The 21,532-nt window shown below is 37.6% G+C and overlaps 1 pseudogene; it reads right to left on the reverse strand.

The window, feature by feature from the left end:
• Nucleotides 1-18,289, reverse strand: part of LOC142182070 (agamous-like MADS-box protein AGL62) — a 36,201-nt pseudogene extending 17,912 nt beyond the window's left edge.
• Between the last annotated feature and the right edge of the window lie 3,243 nt (nucleotides 18,290-21,532).

The following is a 21,532-nucleotide window of genomic DNA, read 5'->3' on the forward strand; positions in this document are numbered from 1 at the left end:
CGTCCACCTGGAGAATGAGGATGAGAATTAAAGAAATCAGGCGTCCACCTGGAGAATGAGGATGAGAATTAAAGAAGTCAGGCGTCCACCTGGAGAATGAGGATGAGAAAAAGAAGAAGTCAGGCGTCCACCTGGAGAATGAGGATGAGAATTAAAGAAGTCAGGCGTCCACCTGGAGAATGAGGATGAGAAAAGAAGAAATCAGGCGTCCACCTGGAGAATGAGGATGAGAATTAAAGAAGTCAGGCGTCCACCTGGAGAATGAGGATGAGAAAAAGAAGAAGTCAGGCGTCCACCTGGAGAATGAGGATGAGAATTAAAAGAAATCAGGCGTCCACCTGGAGAATGAGGATGAGAAAAAAAAGAAGTCAGGCGTCCACCTGGAGAATGAGGATGAGAATTGAAGAAGTCAGGCGTCCACCTGGAGAATGAGGATGAAAGAATTAAAGAAGTCAGGCGTCCACCTGGAAAATGAGGATGAAGAAAGAAAAGAAGCAGTCGAGGCACCCACCTGAAGAACGAGGAAATGCAATTGAAGTGTTGAAATCAAAAGCCCGCTCATATGAAAAAGGAGCACACTTAGAATCAATAAAACAGAGGAGTCCAACAAGATCCCCAACAAGAAACAACAAGAGTTCCAAAAGGAATACGGAATAAGACCAATGCCCAAGAGTCACCAAGATATCAAGACAACAAGAAACGCGAGAGCATGATCTAGATAAGATTTTATAATTCATGTACCATAGTCTAGTTTAATTTTGTATTTCCTTTACAGTAAGGTGTAATAAGGAGGTCAGCAAGCAGTAAAAACAGCACGAAGCAGCAGTAACATCACAGTCCCACGGTAGTCCCAGCTACCAAAACTTCCCGAACTACATTGACCTGATTCCTGTTTAGCCCAGGATATGTAGGAAACCTTTGAAGCAAAGGTTCGGTCAAATCTTTTTCAAAAAATAAAAATAAAAAAAATGCTTCACACTGAGTACTCGGATGGGCAAAAATCGCTCGCTTTATCTTTGCACGAAAACCCTTCGTGTCTTCGGGCAAAGAGGGGCAGCTGTAAGCACGTGATTTTTGCCCTATATGAGAATTACTCCCAAAAAATTCAAAAAATAAAATAATTTTTCTTGGTGTGCAATTTTTGTGATATTTTGTGTAACTATTTGTATGTTTGTCTATACATGTTTATTTGTTAAATTAATAAAAAAATACAAAAATAGGCATCTTTTGCATTTTTAGCATTTAATGTCCAAATGAACAATTTTATGCTTAATTATTACTTAATTGTGCGTTAATTGTTATTGGAAGTTAATTTGCGCTTTTATAACTTAATTTAGTTCTTAATAATAATTTAAGTACTTTTATAATTTAGTTTTAGAAAAATAAAAGAAGAAAAGAGAACAAAAATACAAAGAAAAATCGGATTGGGCCACTTCTTCAATTTCAAACCACAGGCCCAAATAATTGCCCAACTTTCCCCATGACCCGGTCCGTTTCAAACCGGGTCGACCCGGTCCGCTCCATTAACCCAACACCCCATCTTCATTTTTGTCCAACACAAAACAAAACCAAAAAAATAAAAAAATAAAAGGTGAATTATCACTATTAATAGTTTTATTTTTTGTTTTTTTATATATAAAAAAAATCCGAAAATATTTTTTTTTATTTTTTTTTTAAAAAAAACATATATAATAATTTCGGGAATGATTTTTTTTAAAAAAGTAAAAGAATGTAGAAATTTTTTTAAAAAAAATAAAAAGTTTTAAAAAAAAAATTTAAAAGTAAAAGAAGGTTGGAATTAAAAAATAAATATAAAGGTATCTGAAAATTTAAAAAAATTTAAAGTAATTGAAAGTAGCATTTTTAAAAGAAAAAGAAAAGATAGTGGTTTGTTTTTTAAAGAAAAGTTAAATAAAGTGAGATTCTCTTTTAAAAAAAAATAAAAAGTGGGATTTTAAATAAGATAAAGTAATTAAAGTTGGAATTTTAAAAATAAAAGTAAATAAAGGTGGGATTTCTTTTTCTAAAAAAATAAAAGCAATTTGTAAGTGGGATTTCTTTTAATTAAAAAAATAATAAAATAATAAAAAAATAAATCTGAAAATTTCGAAAATTTTGCTATAAATAGAAGAGAAAATTTAGGAAGAAGGGGGGAAAAAAAGAGGAAAAACTAGATAGAGAGAAGAAAAAAAGAGGAAAAACTAGATAGAGAGAAGAAAAAAAGAGGGGGCGGAGTGAGAAGTATACACCCGATATACATTCTGGATACACTGAATATACAGAGACAGAATTCATTTTGGAGAGTTTTGAAGTTGAAAAGAATAGTTACTGTTTCATTGCCTCGCTTAAGATCTGAAATAGTCAGAACCTTCATGCCTTTTACTTCTTCTCTATACTTGGAGTCGTTTATAGTCTCCTGGGTTTACTACTATTCCTACTGTTACTGGTCTATTCCTGTGTTGCTGGACTGTCGTTGTTGTGCTACATTGTTACTACTGTTGCTGCTTCTCAGCTTCATCTTCTCTTGTTTTCCAATACCAGGTACATGTCTTTTAAATTTTAAGTTGGAAAGAGATTCAACATGACTCATCAATGAAGTTTGAATTGAAATTCTGTTTTCTATTTGTCCAAGTTCATCAATTTAAATTTCATTTTTGTTTTATGTTAGTTAATTAGTAGTGAATTCAATTTGATAGCTATGAGCTAATTGTCTTACTTTGAAAGTTCGTATAAAGATTTGTAATAATATTAGCTCATTATCTCATTAGTTTAATCATATTAAATTGTCAAAGTAGGGAATATGGCATGAATGTTGGTCATTATTTAATTTTGTTGTTAGTTAAGTAAGAAGTGATGTAGAAGTGCCAAGAAAATTACAGTAGTGATATTTATTGTTAAATAAGGTTAAGATGGTGTTGTTGGTATATTTTTATAAGATAATAGATGTGTGTATAAACGTTGGCGAAAGGTGATATGATGTAGCTTGTTACAATGTTAAAATGTTATGAATATTTACGATATACAGTTAAGTTGCATGTAAGGTAATTTTATTGAATTAACTTGTATAATAATTCCTTTCTTATAAACTCGATACCTATCTACCTTCATAAGACAAATTGATCAAATAATTAGGCTTATTAGATTAAAAGCGAGTATATGAGAATGAAACGAGATGTATAAGTACCAATTGCAACACTTGATATCAATGGTAATTAGAAATAGAATTTGCATTAAATAAATCATGAATTTTTTTTTGGAAAATATTTCCTTCCTTTATGAATCATTCATTTTCAGTTTTATATGCAATTTATTCTTTGATATATATATATATATATGTCATATTTGTTTTTTTTAAATAATATTAATCATATTTTTATTCTGTCCTTTGAAATTGAATAGTTGGAATGAATATAACTTATATTCGGAAAATATAATCAACGGTCAACATTTAATAAATTGTAAATTCTTTTCAAAGAATTTAAGGGCACCTTAAATGGGAATTTATCATGATTTTCACATAAAAATGTATAGATATAATAAACAATTTGTGGAAAATCCCTAATATCATTACGAATATTTTGCACAATTAGGGATACGTTCGCGTACCCTGATTATATTTTTAAAAGCAAAAATTCGGATTATGCGTACGCGCAATTTCGAACGAATATTTAATAAAAGGATTTTTCCAAAAGGCGTTAAATCAATTTCATAAAAACCCGAGATGTACGGTTCATTATTCAAGAAAAACAAATATTCTTGATCCAACACAATTTCGAAAAATGATTGCTTAATAAATATATTATAAAAAGTTATTGTGTACACGTACGCGTGACACAAGTCCGCAATTTTTTTTAACACGAATATACGTACGCGTAATTCGATTCAAAGAAGGGTCATCAATAAGCGGTAGTAAAAACATGTAACATCAATGTATTTAATAAAATCAAGGTAATTAAGCCAATAATAAAAACAGTTAAGCGACCGTGCTAGAACCACGGAATCCGGAAATGCCTAACACCTTCTTCCGGATTAACAGAATTCCTTACTCAGGATTTCTGGTTCGCAGAATAATAAACAGAGTCATATTCTCCTCGATTCAGGGATTATAATTGGTGACTTGGGACGCCTTAAAATTCCCAGGTGGCGACTCTAAAACAAATAAACAAATCCCGTTTCGACTGTCCTTCAATTGGAGAAAACTCCCCACGCGCCCTGCGGGCGCGGCGAAAAGGAGGTGCGACAGTGTGTTGACTGATTCTATTCTTAGTTTTGAATAATTTTTCTGTTATAACCAGTATTCTTTGGGATTCTTTTTACTTAATTAATTTGTATTAGGGATTCAGACCAATTCTTCCCGTTAAAATCAGTATTCTTTGGATTTTTACTTATTTTCCTTATTTGTGGCCTGTAATTAGTGTTACTTGCTTTATTCTAGCTGATTAGTTAATTTATGGACAATTTACGATTTGTTACCTTATTTAAGCCCCAATCAGGGCTGGTAATGGATTCTCTTTGTACTGATATGATCTTCCCGAATATGTTAGTGTAAATTAATGGGGATTAGCCCCAATTAACTGATTGATTATATCTACCTACTTTATTTATGAACTCCAAATCCTTTCTTACCTTATTTGTTTCATCTCCCTAAGTGCTATATATATACACTCTTATTCTGATTCTTAAACAACGAACAATAGTTCAAACACACACACACACACATAAACTTTCTCTCATCTCTCTCTCTCTCTGCTACTTGTATTCATTGTTTATCTAGTCGGCTGAAAGCCGAGGCTAGGCTGTTGAATCCTGCCTATTTTACCTTTTGTTTCTACTTCCTTAACTGGTATGCTCTCACTATTTCCATTCAATCAAATCTATATGTTTTTCTTAAAATCAGTATGTCTTTCTTCTGAACCTGTATGTTTTCCCTATAACTACATGTCTATTGCTATTTAATTCAACTATGTGCCGTGTTATCAGCATGTTTACTTATCTCATTAGATCTCGTGCTTCATGATTGTTGTTCCAATCAAGATGTTCACTAGACTCTATGCTTATTGCTTTTCAACTTGACCTGTGTGTTTCCTTAATAATTAGCATGCCTTTCTGTTGATTAAGCAAACCTATGTGTTTACTACAATAAACATGTATATTTCTGTTCAATTTATGTATTTACTGCTATAACATGTCTACTTCTGTTTGATTGAACCTTGTGTGTTTTGTTTTCAACCTGTTTACTCCTGTTTTAGCCAGACCTAAGTGCTTCTGCTTTCAGCAAACCTGTATACTTGCTCATGTCTAAACTGGACCTATGTCTACTTCTCCACTAGCATGCTCTTAAAATGTTCACCTCTTATAATATGGCTCCCCAGCCCTACTATCCCTTTGTATGTGACCGTATGCTCACCTAATGACAGTTAGTAAACTAAGCTGAAACTCTAAGTTATCTTGTTTCTGTATACTATTTGACTGCTGGGACTTTTGTTTGAGTTACAATGATTGAATGACCCTGTTTGATCCTTACTTCCTGAGAATCTAAAAACAATTTTCTTAGAAACTATCTCATGTTTTCAACTCCTATTCTTAGAACACTAAGGGTCTTGCCCCTCCAGTGTGAGCATTGTTTAGGAGTCCATAAGACCCCTCTGAACTTTGACACACTGGAGTTGGCTTTCCAAACTTGCTCATAAAGGGTTACTTTGAAAGTTTTCTAGTGTGAACATTGCCCGGGGTCCCTGAGGCCCTTGGAAACTTTGACACACCAGGATACTATTGGGTGCACTATGAGGTTATGGCATTTTTGGACTGGTTAAAGGTCTGGTTTGCCAGGTTTATCCTTTGGGTCTATATTTCAGGATCCTTATAGCATAACTTAGTTTATTTTGTAATTCATTTATTTTATGGTCTATAATAATCTTTGTAAACAGATATTGGGGATATTAGTAAAATGGGAGGGACTATATATATATATATATATATATATATATATATATATATATATATATATATATATATATGTGGGTTGTTAGTAGAAATCATGCTCTTAGGACCATTATGATTATCTACTTGCATTAGAAACCATGCTTGTAGGATTATTTTTTGTGCATGTTTATAGGTGCATCATATCATTTGTTCTAAACCTCTGCTTTCTCAAAATTCTGCATATGTCATGCCTGTTTAGAAATCCTTTCACTAGGTTGCTATTAATTATGCCTAATAATCATGTCTATTCTCTTATGTACATTAGAAGCCATGCTTTAGGACTTTTTTTTACCCTCGCCTAAATACTATAGCTATATCTCGATCGTACAGAATCAGTTTCTTCAGTGGCAACTACGTCTATAAGAGTAAGTTTAAAAGCAGCCTCCACACTTAGGTATCATGCCTATAGAGATAATATGTATAAAAAACTATTCTGTAACGTTCGCACCTAGACAACATGCCTATATGACATAATAAACTCAAAGTGTTGGTTTTAAACTGGCTATTAAAATTCTGATTAACAGTTAGATATCACGTTATAGGGCATCTCGGATCCACGCTTAGGCGAGCCTGTAGGTAATTAAAATCCTGCAATTGGTAAAATGTGCTTTGCTTAATCATTTGTGAACTGCCCATATTCAGCAGGCCCTAAAATCAGTAGGCAAACTGATTAGGTCTCTATTACCTCGCCTTAACACAATGCTGCATATTTTGTTTTCCATGCTCACCCAGATACTCTGCCCTAGGATCCTTTGAAATATCTGAAATCCTGTTGTTTGAGATGTGCTATTAACTGCTTATTTGTGGAGGTAAATGTGAGCCCCTTAATTGTTTTTTACTTGACAATCCTATTTGTTCTTGTTTGTTGCCTAGATATTTCTTCTTTAAGTACCTTAGGAAAGTCTAGAACTGCCTAAATTAGAGGTCCTAAACACCTCCAGGGCCATAAGGAAGGGACGGGTAATGCACACATAGAGTTCGTTTAATCAAAATCGCTTATATAACTACTAAGGGGAGGGTAATTGGGTAGTAAAAGGATATGATGACCTGTGCGCTAATGCCACGTGTAACCCCTCTAGTTGAGGAAGGTTTACCGGGTATTGTACAGATGTGATCCTGTAGGCTAAAAAACATAGGACCACTTTTACCCTTTATTTTAAATGTAATACCAATTTGTCTAATTTGCTTTATCTGTTTATAAGACTAATTCACATAATCTGAGTTCGATTGGAACCCATCGTTGTGGATCGCGAGGGGTGCCTAACACCTTTCCCTCAAGGTTATTTCGAACCCTTACCCAATCTCTGGTAATGCAAATAGATTTTTATGAGTTACTTGCTTTAGGTGCCCTAACACACCTTAAATCCGTTAGGTGGCGACTCTTCAAATTCAAATACCCAATTTCCCAAAAGGAAATGAGTTATTCTCAATGAATGTCAAAACCTGGACTTCGCGAGGAAAAAAGGGGCGCGACATGCATGAATGCTATATCCGTTTGTAACGGGCACTGTATTAAGTGTTATAGAATATTCTCCATTAAATGCTACGGGGTGACAGACATTTATTTCATTTTTATGAGCATTATTCCTTCCGGTAACAAATGGGATAATTGCCTATAGCTCTAACTATCCCTCGCCTTAATTTCCACGCGTCACTTTCTTAAACGACCACTTACCATAGTGTATTTTATCTTATACAGATAGTCCCCTTACTTTCCGGTGACATAACTTTGTATCATCGAAAAGTTGGTAGAAACAATCTTTTTGGCAGGAACTACTATGATTCCTTCTGAAAATCTTCTGACGGTTGATTAGACGCACGTCTCTCCGCATTTAATGCCTCGAACATGCGTCATCCCTTAATTCAGCATAGCTTTCACCGGTTATCGAGGTAATCATGGTCACGAATTTAGCCACTTTACTTATATGCACCAATCTTCTTCACTCATACTCCATAACTCTCCAAACTTCCTAAAACCTTTTTTATTGCTCTTCAACCTTTCTTCAACTTCCTTCAAACGAAAAAACTTTTCCTTCATCTGTAACATATAATGGCTGCCTCTTCAAAGAACACCAGCTTTTCAAAGAGAAAGAGAAAGAACAAGAGCAAAGCTGAAGATGCTGCTCCTTCAACAGTGGGTTCCATTATCCTTAGAAGCCTTGTTACTACAAAAGATTTTGAAAAGAAATTCCCTTCGATTAACCCTTACACGTGGGCCATTGGCAGATACTCTTCCTCCATCTATCCTTCTAGTATTTCTTATGTGAAGGAAGATTGTCGCTATCAAGATTTGGACATTATTTCTCCTGATCTAATAGAGCGAGTAACCCTACCCAAGGAGGGTTTACATACTTTTACACGTATCCCTTTACTTTGGGAGCATTTTCATTATGTGGAGAGCTTGAATCCATTATTGCGGAGTTCTACCTCCACTACCATGTGTGTTTGGCACAAGTAAGTCCTTTTGTGTGGAGGACGATTGCTTGTCTTCGGCACTTATGCCAAGAGACGGGGAGAAGCTATCTTTAGCTCATGTGATGAATCTTTATTCCCCCAAAGTCTTCTGGGGGAAATGATAAACTTCAGCAAACGCGACCACCATGCTCTATTATCTAGCATGGATGATGATAATGACCATGGGTGGATAGAACAGTTCGTTGTAGTTGCCATATTGATATTATTCCCGCAACAGTTTCATCCTTTCCAGAATCATGGAACGTACTCGTAAGTTCCTTGTTTAATATTTCTTTCAATAGAAATTTTTTCATATCCAAATATATCCTTCGTCCTTTGCTTGTTTCAATAACTCGACGGATTCCACTTAGGTTTGATGGCTTGGACCAGTGGGTCCAGAAAATCTTGGACGTCACTATGCCTGAAACCCACACATGAAAAGAACTAGCCCACAAATATTGGTGGAAGGCCAAAAATCATGGTAACTTAGACTCATCTCGTTTCTGATTTTTACGTGAGGAAATTGATTGATCCCTTCTCCATTTTTTTGAAATATGGTCTACCTACGGGCTCAATTGTCATCCCCGAGAAGGACCTTTTGGTTGATCCTTCTGATGCAGCGAGGCTACTTCAGGAGGTGCTTACTCGAATAGGTATCTCCGGGCCTACTTCAGGTACAAGTGTTTCTTTTAGGAGTCCCCACCTAGAGTGCAAGCAGGCAAGAAAAAAAGAGACGTTCCTCTGTGGCCGAGGTAAAAAATAAGAGGGCAAGGAGTGTCGTGCCTAAATCGTCTTCAGATGTTGTGCTGTCGAGTGTCGTGCCCGAGCCGGCCATAGATACTATAGTTATTGATGATAACAGAGAAGCTAGTGATGAGGTAGCTTCTCTACATAGAAGGTGACGATCCTTATCATCTCAATAGGATTATCATCCTGTTGAGTTAGTTACACTAACTGAGCACGATGTATCAGCGCTTTGGGGGGAGCTTGAAATGGTAGAAAATGCCAACTCTCGTTGCTCAATCCCAGTCATTGCGCTTGGTACCATGAGGCTGAGTACCGGGCCCTTGCCGTCTTCGGTTGATGAGCAACCAAAACCCAACACTGTGTTCATCGCAACTGCTTCTCATCCTTCAACGCCATCAGCTTTATCACCTTCTTCACTAACTCTTCCGTCATTAAGTGCTACATCATCTCTACCGACCGCGTCCGCCCGAGAAAAAGATGTTCCTCTTCCCCAGTCCCTAGTTCATGGGATATTGGGGAAAAATTACGATGCCTTTCAGATGATCTGTAAAGGAGGAGGAACTTTACTCTCTCGATCTCCACCAGATGTAATTTTATATCTTGGTCGGTAGAACTAGCTAACTATCTGAAGTCTTTGGCTTCATAAAATGATTGGGAAAAGATATAGTCTTTCTCGGAAGAGTTCTTATTGAACAATGCCATGCACAACGCCGCAACGGTACATTCTTTACTTACTTTGCTATTTCTTTTGTTTTTGCTTGAAAATATCCTGAATTTGCCCCTTTTATTTCGTAGGCCAACTTTCTTGCTTTCGAGGGCCTTCAGAGGATGATTCGGGAAAAGGAGGAACTACTTCCGAGAGGGATAAACTTTTGGTTGAGCGGGAATAAGCCGCAACTCTCCTCTCGAAACTGGAAAACAAAGCTGCTGAGGTTGTTGTGTTAGAGGCTCGTTTGCAGCAAAGCAAACACTCTTAGCCAAGAGATTGCCACATTGAGGGTTCAATTTGAATAGGCTAAAGCCAAATGGGCTGAAGTTCATAATATCGTTCTTGTTGCATCCGATCATGAGGCTGCCACTGCTGAAAGATTGATCCATTTAGAGGCAACCTTGAATTCCAAGACTGAAGGGATTGCTGCTGCGGGGAAGAAATAGGCCCAATTGGAGGAGAAGTATAAGAAGATCATTAAGCATATTATAATTTTCAGCTGTACTATCCGCGAACTTGACGTTAGCCTCAAGTCCATTAGATCTACTGGGGAAAACCTTTTCGTCAAAGTTAACCAACTTACAGAAGAACTCAAGCACCGAGTGGCTTCCCTTAGTTTTAAGAAAACTTATGTTATGTACAACATGAGGAGAAAAACCTTAGAAGAGGCTAAATCGGGTATCATTGACTTTGATGCGGAAATTGCTAAAGCCCGTAAGCTTGAGTCAGCTGCTAAAAGGGGTCTCCCGGCAAGGACTCATGCTTCTGGTTCTTCTTATTCTGGTTCTGAATTCTCAGGAACTGAAGTGGAATCAGAAGGTGATGATGCTGAGGGCCAAAGTGATGAAGGTCAAGATATCGAACCAGCGACAGATCTATCCACTTCCCCCAGGGGTGCGGACGCTTCTCTTCCTCCAGGCTCCAAAGATGCACTAGTTTAGATTTTTCTTTCTTTTTCGAAATTTTGTATCTGTGCTATTTTGTCACGTTTATTATCAATAAAAAAAATCTTTTGCTCAAGTATTTCATGAGTCTTTCTGCGTTTTTTGTTTTGAACATTTATGCAAGTTTTAACCTTTGCATTTTTTTGCTTAAGTGTTTTACGCAAGTTTTACTGTTTGCGTCTGATTATGTAAGGCCTTGGGTGTATTTTTTCCCCCTAAAGCATCTGTATTTCGGGCATAAACTCATCCGAAATCAACCCTTTAACGTGAGTGTTTTCATCAGTATTTGCATCTTTTTGTGCAAGGCTTCGGGTGTATTTTTCCCCGAAGACATTTGGATTCCGGTATAAATTCTTTCGAAATCAACCCTTTAACGTGAAAGTTTTTATAAGAGAGGGCCCTCCTATGTTTACGGTGTTCTTGAAGAGGAAGTCTCATCTTCATTATGACACTAGCATTTGAAGCACTTATTTAACTTTCAAATAATAAAGTCAATTCATCATTCAGACAAGAAACAAAATAGAAATAAAAAGACTTCACTTTATTCCTTCCATTTTCAAAAAAATACATAATGCTAAAAATAAATTGTCATTACTTGTGGCTAACTTGTACCGCTTGTTTCTACGGGGCTGGCCGCTCAGTCCCCAGTCTCGATAATACAACTATGTTTTCGATTTTCGTTTCCCAATCAACATGGCAGTCATTATTGTCGTATTATTATATCATTCCCCTAGTTTTCGAATGCAAAGAATGCGAGTTGGAACACTGGAAGTTTTGTACTTTCAAGGACCCCACTAATGAATTGCTAGACAATATTCAACTCGGTAACAAACTTCACTTCCCCTTAGGAATTTATGCTATCGAGCAAAAGACTATCTAACAATCCTTTAGTGGTTTGCATTTGCGGACAGTTGGGTAACCTTTGTTTGGTAGCAAACTTAACTTCCCAGTAGGAATTTTGCTATCGAGCAAAAGATTAACTAACCGTCCGCGTGGTTCTTCGCTTGTGTGCCTTGTTATTAGAAGGTCTTATTATTGCTGTTGAAGCTTTCTTCGTAGCATGCTTTCCGTTGCTTCCTCGTTAAAAACCTTTCTAGAAAAACTCAATTGTGACAAAAATTGGACGAAGGTAAAAAGGTAACAACATATACTTTCAGTACATGTGATGTTCATTAGCAATAATATCTTTTGAGGCGTGCCACGTTCTAGTTGCTAGGCAACTTTTCTCTATCTTGATTCTCCGATTCGTACGAACCTTTCCCGGTAACAGCTGAAACCCAGTAGGAGCTTCCCATGTTGGACCTAGCTTCCCTGCATTGAGATTCAGGTGTTTTGAGTTACTTTCCTTAGGACCAAGTCTTATATTTTGAAATAACGGAGGTTGGCTCTTCGATTATAATATGTTTCCATTCTCTGCTTTTGTGCCGCCGTCCTTACATGATCTAAGTCCCTACTCTCATGGAGTAACTACAGGTTGACCAACATCGCTTCATTGCTTCTTCGCTTGCCTGGAAATACCTCATTGTAGGTTCCATTACTTCTACCAGAATTAAGGCTTCTGCTCTATACATAAGAGAAAAGGGATTTTCCCACGTGCTCGATTTGGTTGTTGTTCGGTACGCCCATAAAACTCTGGGTAGTTCCTCAGGCCATTTACCTTTTTCCACTTCCAACCTTTTCTTGAGGTTTTGTATAATCACTTTTTTCGTTGACTTTGCTTGACCATTTGCGCTCGGGTGGTAGGGTGAAGATGTGATCCTTTTTATTTTCAAATCTTCAAGGTGCTTGTGATTTTTGCACTAATAAATTACGGCTCATCATGGCATGCAATCTCTTTTTGTATTCTGAACCTGCAGATTATGTTTTCCCACAAGAAATCCACCACTTCACATTTGCCAAATTTTTTATAAGGACCTGCTTCCACCCACTTAGAATAATAGTCAGTTAAAATAAAAAGAAATATTACCTTACCGGGAGCCGGCGACAGTAATCTGACAATGTCCATCCTCCATTTCATGAACGGCCACGGAGACAGAACTGAGTGTAGTGGTTCTGCCGATTGATGTACCAGCGGTGCGTAGTGTTGGCACTTATCACATTTTTATAAGAAAGCGTTGGCATCTTGTTCTGTGCGGGGCCAATAATATCTTGCCCTTTTCAGCTTTAATACTAAAGAGTCTACACTCGAATGGTTTTCGCATATCCTTTCATGGACTTCTCGCATAACATAATTAGCTTCGAATGCTCCCAAACATCGAGCCAACGGGCCTTCGAAAGATTTTCTGTACAATTGACCTCATTTGATATAGTATACCGTGCTGCTTTGAAACGTAGAGCCCGGGATGCCTTGGAATCTTTGGGCAATTTCCCGTGTTTGAGATAATCAATGATCTCATTCTTCTAGTCCCAGACCAAATTAGTTGTATTTACCTCGTAGTAGCTATCTGCATCCAGGACCGAGTGCATCAGTTGTACTACCATCCCAAAACCTGATTCGTTCATTTCTATTGATAAACTGAGGTTAGCCGATGCATCTACTTCTGTATTTTCTTCCCTCGGGATATGAGTAATCGACCACTCCCGAAATTGAGCCAGCAGAGCCTGGACCTTTACCACGTATTGTTGTATGCGCTCCTCTTTGGTTTCGAAGATCTTGTAGACCTGATTTACCACCAGTTATGAGTCGCACTTGATTTCTATGACCTCGAAATCTAGTCCCCAGGCCAGTTCGAGTCCTATAATCAAAGCCTCATACTTTGCTTCATTGTTAGTTAAATGGACCATTTTGATGGCTTGCCTTAGGGTTTCTCCTAAAGGAGTGGTTAATACTATGCCAAGCCCAGCCCCTTTTACATTGAAGGCTCCATCCATAAATAAGATCCAAACTCTATGTCAATTATGACACCATTACTGTCTTTGGTCGTTAGAGGCAGCAATCCCAGACTGAAATTGGCCACAAAGTCAGCCAAGACTTGTGACTTAATCGCAGTCCTTGATTTATATTTTATATCAAATTCACTCATTTCAACGGCCCACATAGCCAACCGACCCAAGAGTTCTGGTTTGTGAAGGATGTTCCACAGAGGAAGTATGGTCACCACGGATATTGGGTAACATTGAAAGTAGGGACTCAACTTTCGAGCATCGAGTACGAGAGCTAAGGCCAACTTCTCCAAATGCGGGTAGCGAGTTTCTGCTCTCGTTAAAATTTTACTAACGTAATAAATGGGAGATTGCGTACCTTTATTCTCACGGACTAAAACTGCACATACCGCTACTTTTTTAGACTGCAAGGTAGACCAACAATGTTTCACCTTTATTTGGTTTCGAAAGTAATGGAGGGCTTGACAAGTATCTTTTCAAATATCAAAAAGCCTACTGGCACTTTGGGGTCCATTCGAAGTTGTTTTTCTTTTTGAACAGTGCGAAAAAATGGTGGCATTTCTCTGTCAATCGAAAAATGAACCTGCCCAAAGCAATCAATCTTCCTGTGAGCCTTTGGACTTCTTTCACGCTTGACAGCTAGTCCGGGATGTCTTCGATGGCCTTGATCTTATCGAGGTTTATCTCGATCCCTCTTTGTGATACCAAAAATCTTACAAATTTGCCGGAACTGACCCCGAACGCACACTTCTCGGGGTTAAGCTTCATGTTATTTTTCCTTAGGATGTCAAAAAGTTTCTTGCAGATGCTTAAGGTGATCCTGCATTCTAAGACTTAACGAGCATATCTTCTATATAGACTTTCATAGTTTTCCCTATTTGATTTTCAAACATCTTGTTTACAAGCTGCTGATAAGTGGCTCCAGTGTTCGTCAACCCGAAGGGCATCACATTATCGTAATATGTGTCGAAATTCATTATGAACGAAGTCTTTTCCTGATCCACCGGGTTCATCTTAATTTGGTTGTACTCGGAATAAACATCGAGGAAACTCATTAACTCGTGCCTGGCCATCGCATTAATCATTTGATCAATGTTTGGCAGTGGGAAGTCTTTCGGTCATGCCTTATTCAAGTCCTTATAATATACGCACATACGAAATTTATTGTTCTTCTTAGGAACTACTACTACATTAGTTAGCCAGTCTGGATAGTTTACCTCTCGGATCTAACCGATATCAAGTATTACCTCTTCTTTGGCGAATTTATTCCTGGCCCCCTCAATAAGGCATTTCTTTTGTCTTACCGGAGGTATGTTAGGATCCAAACTTAACTTGTATATGGCCACCCCCGTTGCGTTACCTGTCATATCCACATGTGACCATGCAAAACAATCGGCATTATATTTAAGTCATTCAATAAAGCCAGACCTGAGCTCGGGGTGCAGTCCTGTCCCCAAGTGGAACTTCCTTTCTAAGAACTCTTCGAACAATGCAACTTGCTCGAGCTCTTCGGCCTTGGATTTTGTTGCATCCGTCTTTTCTGGTACCTGGAAATACCTTGGTACCTAATAAGATTCTGACGCTTCTACCTCGAGCTAACTTTGTTCGATTCGGGAGTGGGAGACGGTTCTTGTAGTTGCTATGCTGTGTGATCCTTCCCTTTGCTACTAAAAACCGAAATCGCATTCATCTCCCTTCCGTTAGTTGGTCTCCCTATATCTGTCTAATACTTTCAGGCATTGGAGATTTCAGCAACTGATGATATGTTGATGGTATAGCTCTCATCTCGCGCAACCATGGTCTTCCCAGAATAATATTATATCCTATATTACCATCTACCACTTCAAAAGAGTCATTTTCATCACTCATTCGACATTCTTGGGCAAAAAAATCTCTCATCGGGTTGTCACGCTTGCGAGGTTGAATCCGGCGAGGAGTTTTATGACCGGAATGATGCTTTCGGTGACTTTATCTTGCTCCAATACTCTCCATTATATGATATTAGCCGAACTCCCTGGATCCATTGGAGCACGTTTGATTTTAAAATCTAGCACATTTAAAGAAATTGCTAGTGTGTCATTGTCCGGTAGCAGCAATCCATGTGCGTCCTCTTTTGTGAAAGTGATGTCGTCTTCGACAACTTTCCGGAGCTGACTTGATCGTCTGGCACGAGGGATCTTCTCCTGCTTTCGAGGGTTTCATGTTATCCCGGTTGTGACCGTAGTTGTTCTTTGCCTGGTCACTTAAGAATTCTCTGAGATGCCCATTCTTCAATATTATCTCCACTTCTTTTCGGATATGTCGGCTGTCCCCAGTCCGGTGGCCATTCATCCCATAGTATTCACACCACAAGTTGGGATCCCTTTGGCTGGGATCGACTCTTATCAGCTTTGGGAACCATGCTTCTTTGATGTTTCTCAAAGCTGATACCAACTCTACTACACTGGCATTGAAATTGTATTCTGATAGCCTGGGGTAGGAAGGATCCCGTGTACCTGACATTTATTTGTCCTGTAATGATCTATATCCTGATCGCGATCAGTACTTCTATCGGTAGCGAACCTGTTTGCTGGCCGGAAGCCTCTGTCGTGGCCTTCGATCCGTTCGTAGGGCAAAACCTGGCCCTTTGACAACCGTTTGTCCGTGTCGAAATTGTCTTTTGATTTTTCTTTATTCTTCTCCCATCCTTTTGCCAAAGACGGGAAGCCAACCTGATCATCTTCGATCCTTATCTTTGACTCGTACCGGCTGTGGACATCCACCCAAGTTGTTGCTTAGAACTCAAGAAAGCTTTCCTTCAGTTTTCGGGAAGCGTCTGAAGTTCGCCGATTCAGGCCCTTGGTGAATGCTTCAGCCACACATTCGTCCAGAACAACCGGGAGCAACATTCTCTCTTTTTGGAACCGGGTAACGAACTCTTGTAACAACTCGTATTCTCCTTGTGCAATTCTAAATATGTCAGCCTTTCGGGCCTGCACCTTTCTAGCCCTGGCATGAGCCTTAATAAAATAATATGCAAGCATCTCAAAGGAATCTATGAAATGATTGGGTAACAGCAAATACCACGTCAAGGCTCCCCTCGTGAGAGTTTCTCCAAACGTTTTCATCAAAATAGATTCAATCTCATGGGGAGCTAAATCATTCCCCTTCACCGACGTTATATAGGTGGTAATGTTCTCCTAAGGGTCTAAAGTTCCATCATACTTTGGTAAGTCGGTCAGTTTAAACCGCTTCGGGTTTAATTCTGGTGTCGCACTTGGTCTGTACGACAGCTAAGTATACTTCTTTGAGTCCAGCCCTTTCATCACCTGCGATGCACCCAGGATTTGGTCCATGCGAGCATTCACTTCTCTCATAAATCGTAAGAGTTCATTCTTGAAGGGATCATTTTTGTTATTGGGTCCGAATCTGCTCCCCCCAGCCCCATCAGAACCAACCTCGCCCCTGGGGGTATTGTTGTCGACCCTCTGTGTTGTTTGATTTGCGGGAGCACTGGTAGGAACCGGATCTCGTCTATTCGCATTATTGGAAGCCCCCCGTAACGCCTGTTTCAACTCCGTGATAACCTTATCCTACCATGTGAGGTGGCCAAGAATAATCGCTTCTTGCTCTTGTATGACCCTTACCGCATCAACAACATGTTCCTCTTCAGCATCATCGGGAGTTGTCTCCCGAACGTGTCATGGGTATCGCCTGTCATGTACTGGTGTGGCATCGTTCCCCTCATTGCAGGTGTCACTAATTAAATCCTTGAAATGAGGCTGGTCTCCTCTAACCTGAGGATTTTGTGTGTAGTTAACACCGTTATCTGTCATTTCTTATGATTTTTCTAAGACAAATAATCAAAACACATTAGTAAAGAGGCAAGGATCAACTTTATTATACGATAATCTAGGCCCCACAGTGGGTGCCAAACTGTTTACCTGTAAAACGGTACAATTGAATTTATACGTGGTTTCTAGACAAGTGAATTAATTTGATCCTGAAATAATGAAATAACTAAAAAAATGTGCAATACTTGGCCTTGATATGAAGATGAAATCACGAAAAACAGTAATTCCAGGGGCAGAGCTTCTGGGCACAACAATGATGAAACTAAAGAACAAGAAAGTAAAATTGTATAAAGCTTTTGATCAATAATAATTCAAGTTTGCCCAAAAAGTCCTCCCCTTACAATGATAATAGATCATATTATTTATAGTTACACCTAGCGAATAATGACCTAGAATCAAGCCCCTCATCAATGTCAATTATGAGGGCCATTGAAGAATGTGTAACGGCAGACATGAATGCCATATCCTTTTGTAAACGGCCAATGTATTAAGTACTGTAGAATATTCTCCATTAAATACTCTCGGGTGGCAAACATTTATTGTATTTTTATGAGCATCATTCCTTCCGATAACAAATGGGATAATTATCTCTGGTTCTAACTGTCACCGGCCTTTAAGTTCCACGTGTCACTCTCTTCGGAAAAGATAATATGCCGACTGTTTTGATTGTCTATTGGCTTGATTGCAATTTTTCTCCGTCCTTGAGTTTTCTTCACGATGTTATTAGTAGTGTTCATGGTAGAAGAGAGAAGAAGATTAATTCTTATGGCTTTCGTAAATTGAGGACTTGTTGATGTATAATTTATAGAAGAGTTACATGGTGTATGAATAAAAGATTTTTACCATTCAAGAATCAGAAAAGATTTGTTTACTCTCGTTTTAGTTGTTGTTTAATTTGGGAAGTACGTAATGCTGTTATAGGAAAACAAAAAGTAATATGGAAACTTTTCCATAAATTTGTTAGTTATTGGAAAAGTAGAATCTTTAATACTCTCCGGTCCAAAATAAGTAATTTTTGGTATTTTTTTGTGGTCCAAAATAAGTGATTTTTCCAGATTTTAAGAATGAATTAATTATTTTTTTCCTTGTCCTTGGAGTAAATGGTGTTGGAGTATGTGTTAGGAGTATTTATGTGAAAAGATAGTAAAGGTTGATAGGATCAATTTCATTACTAATTAATGTTAAAAGGTGAATTTCTTAATTTGTGTTAAAATAGCTAAAAAATCACTTATTTTGGACCGGAGGGAGTATATATTTAGCATAACTTTTGTTACCAATTGGAAAATTAGAATTTTTAATAGGAAAAGAGAATAAGAAAAAATATTTATATTACTTAAGTGGCACGCCTCGTCATCGGAATTTCTCGTAATTGGTATTTTTTAGATTTTAATCTATTACATATGAAAGCAAAATACCCACAGAAAAATATAAATTCTCCTATATTAGAAGCAACAGTGAGGTGAATGTATCATCAACATGCATGTCTGGCACTTTGAGGCTATTCTGATAAATTCAAGTGAAAAAGAGGAGCATGATTAGGGGGAAAAGAAACCCTATCGTAGCTCTCGCATAAATATTTTAGTGACTTGGATAAATTGTCCCTTGCTTATCTCATCATTCATCATCACATTATCCCAGGGCTTTGCTTTTCTAGAGAAACATGGGTCCCACCTGATATTTTATTGTACACATTGTTACCACTTTGCAACGTTTTGAATCTTTTAGAATTTGGATAGTCATATGTTTCTCTCTCCTATTAAGTACACATTTTGAACAATGATTATCAAAGAAAGAATTGATGAAATTTGAGGAAGAATCCTTCATTACTAACAGGCCTGGGAAAGCCACCTACCCCCCGTGATTTCTGGACAAAGACAACAAGCAAAGGCATGAAAATACGGCAAGTAACAAGATTGAGCTAGAAAAACAACGCAAAAAGGAGAGGTCCTCTGACCTATAGAAATAAAAAATGACCATAAAATATACAGATTTTATAAATAAATAACAAGATGAATTCTTCATCATAAACAGATCCGGAAAGCTAGTCTACCACTAAGATTCATGACAGAGACAAATATATTACGCATGAACAAAACTAAATAACCAAAATAAGGCTAACTAAACAACTAAAATAATGAATTTCCCGACCTGATACCAGTTCTTCAAGGAAAATATCATATATAAAAGGTTTCATAACTAAAATAACATTCCAAGGCATGAAAAATAACCAAAATCATGCAAAAAAAATAAAACCCTAAAACAAAAGATATATAAAGCCATAGTAATTGAAGAACAAGGTGGTTTCTCTAATGGTAAGCAACCTCCACTTCCAATCAAGAGGTTGTGAGTTCGAGTCACCCCAAGAGCAAGGTGGGAAGTTCTTGGAGGGAAGGATACCGAGGGTCTATTGGAAACAGCCTCTCTACCCCAGGGTAGGGGTAAGGTCTGCGTACACACTACCCTCCCCAGACCCCAATAGTGGGATTATACTAGGTGGTTGTTGTTGTTGTTAATTGAAGAACAGTAAAGAAAGATTCTGACAAGATAATGGTTATCCAAAGAAAAATCTGATTCTTATAAGCTTTCATGATATAAAGAAAAAAATCAAAGGTATGAAACCACATCACATGACCAAAATCTGTCCAACAAAAAAAAACCGAAAACATAAATTTAGTTACAACTTTGCTTTTGTTGATTAACCCAAATACAAAAATACACAGGATTAACAGAGAATGAGATGGTCAAAAATCCAACATAAACTTATTTTATTTTAAAAAAAAAGGATCCATGAAAGTTTAGTTATAAAAAAGAAACAAAAACTAATGTCTGTTATAAAATAAAGACTTTAAAGTAAAGAAATCAAAGACAAGTAGAGAGAGAGATTTATTATTCAACTTCAAATTCATGTACATAATGAACTGAAATCTCCTTTATTTATAGAAGAAAGGAAGCTGTTGTGTAAGCTACTTGATGATAGGCTATAATTACGTATTTTAGTTGCTTATTACACTCTAATTTACTGCACTTTAGTTGAGTTTGCGCTTTAATCGCTAGTGTCTTGCATTAATTTTGTATTTTATGCCTTGTAGGAGTGATTCTGAGCTATATAAATGATATGGAATGAATTCAAGTGATTTGGTGCTTTGAAGTCTAAGTAAAAGCCCAAGTAATTAAGTCGGGATCGTGTTCAGGGGTCAAATTTGATAGTTAAGAACAAACGAAGACTCGAGTAGGTATATTGTGCACTGTCTAATAAAATGCACATATAGTTTTTCTCAAAACTCCATTTGTGCTTCATAATATATGGTTGGAAAGGTAACTCAAAGAGCTACAACTTTCCTGTTTTATGTTTTTCCAAATTCCAAACGGAACAGGGTGAAGAGTGCAAGTCAATAGCGCATACGCGCTCAGGCCGCGCTCGTCACACAGAATCAAAGTGGATATGTGCGGTCCAAGCGGTCCTGTCTGGAAAATGTGTCCTTTTTCGCGTAGGAGAAGGTTTAATTATTTGGGCCTAACCCTACTTGGTATATGTACATGGAAAAATGGTATTTTGAGGAGGTTGGACAGATTTGAGACACAGATTTGACTTAAGGAGGCAGAGACACAATAGGAGCAAGGCGGGAATTCTTCTTCGAGTTTTTCCTTCCTCTTCATATTTTTCATTGTTGGTTATAACTTTTAGTATTGTAGTTTTACATCCTATTATGAATAGTTAATTTGTTATCTAGGGTTTTGATGGAACCTTTTGTAGGATAAATTCTTGTTATGTTTTTATATAATTGAGCCGTAGTATTTTCTCTATTTGTTCAACTATATTATTCTTGTGATTGATTGAAGGGCCCTCAATTAGCTTTCCCTATTTAGTATGTATTACTCGGGAGAGAGTGCATATTTAGGTAGTTGTTTAACAACATCACTCCCGACGTATGTGAGGAATCAATAACCAAGGGTTTAAAGGTGGGATTAGGGATAGCGAA

This window comes from Nicotiana tabacum, chromosome 6, assembly GCF_000715075.1.
Source record: "Nicotiana tabacum cultivar K326 chromosome 6, ASM71507v2, whole genome shotgun sequence".
NCBI lineage: Eukaryota > Viridiplantae > Streptophyta > Magnoliopsida > Solanales > Solanaceae > Nicotiana > Nicotiana tabacum.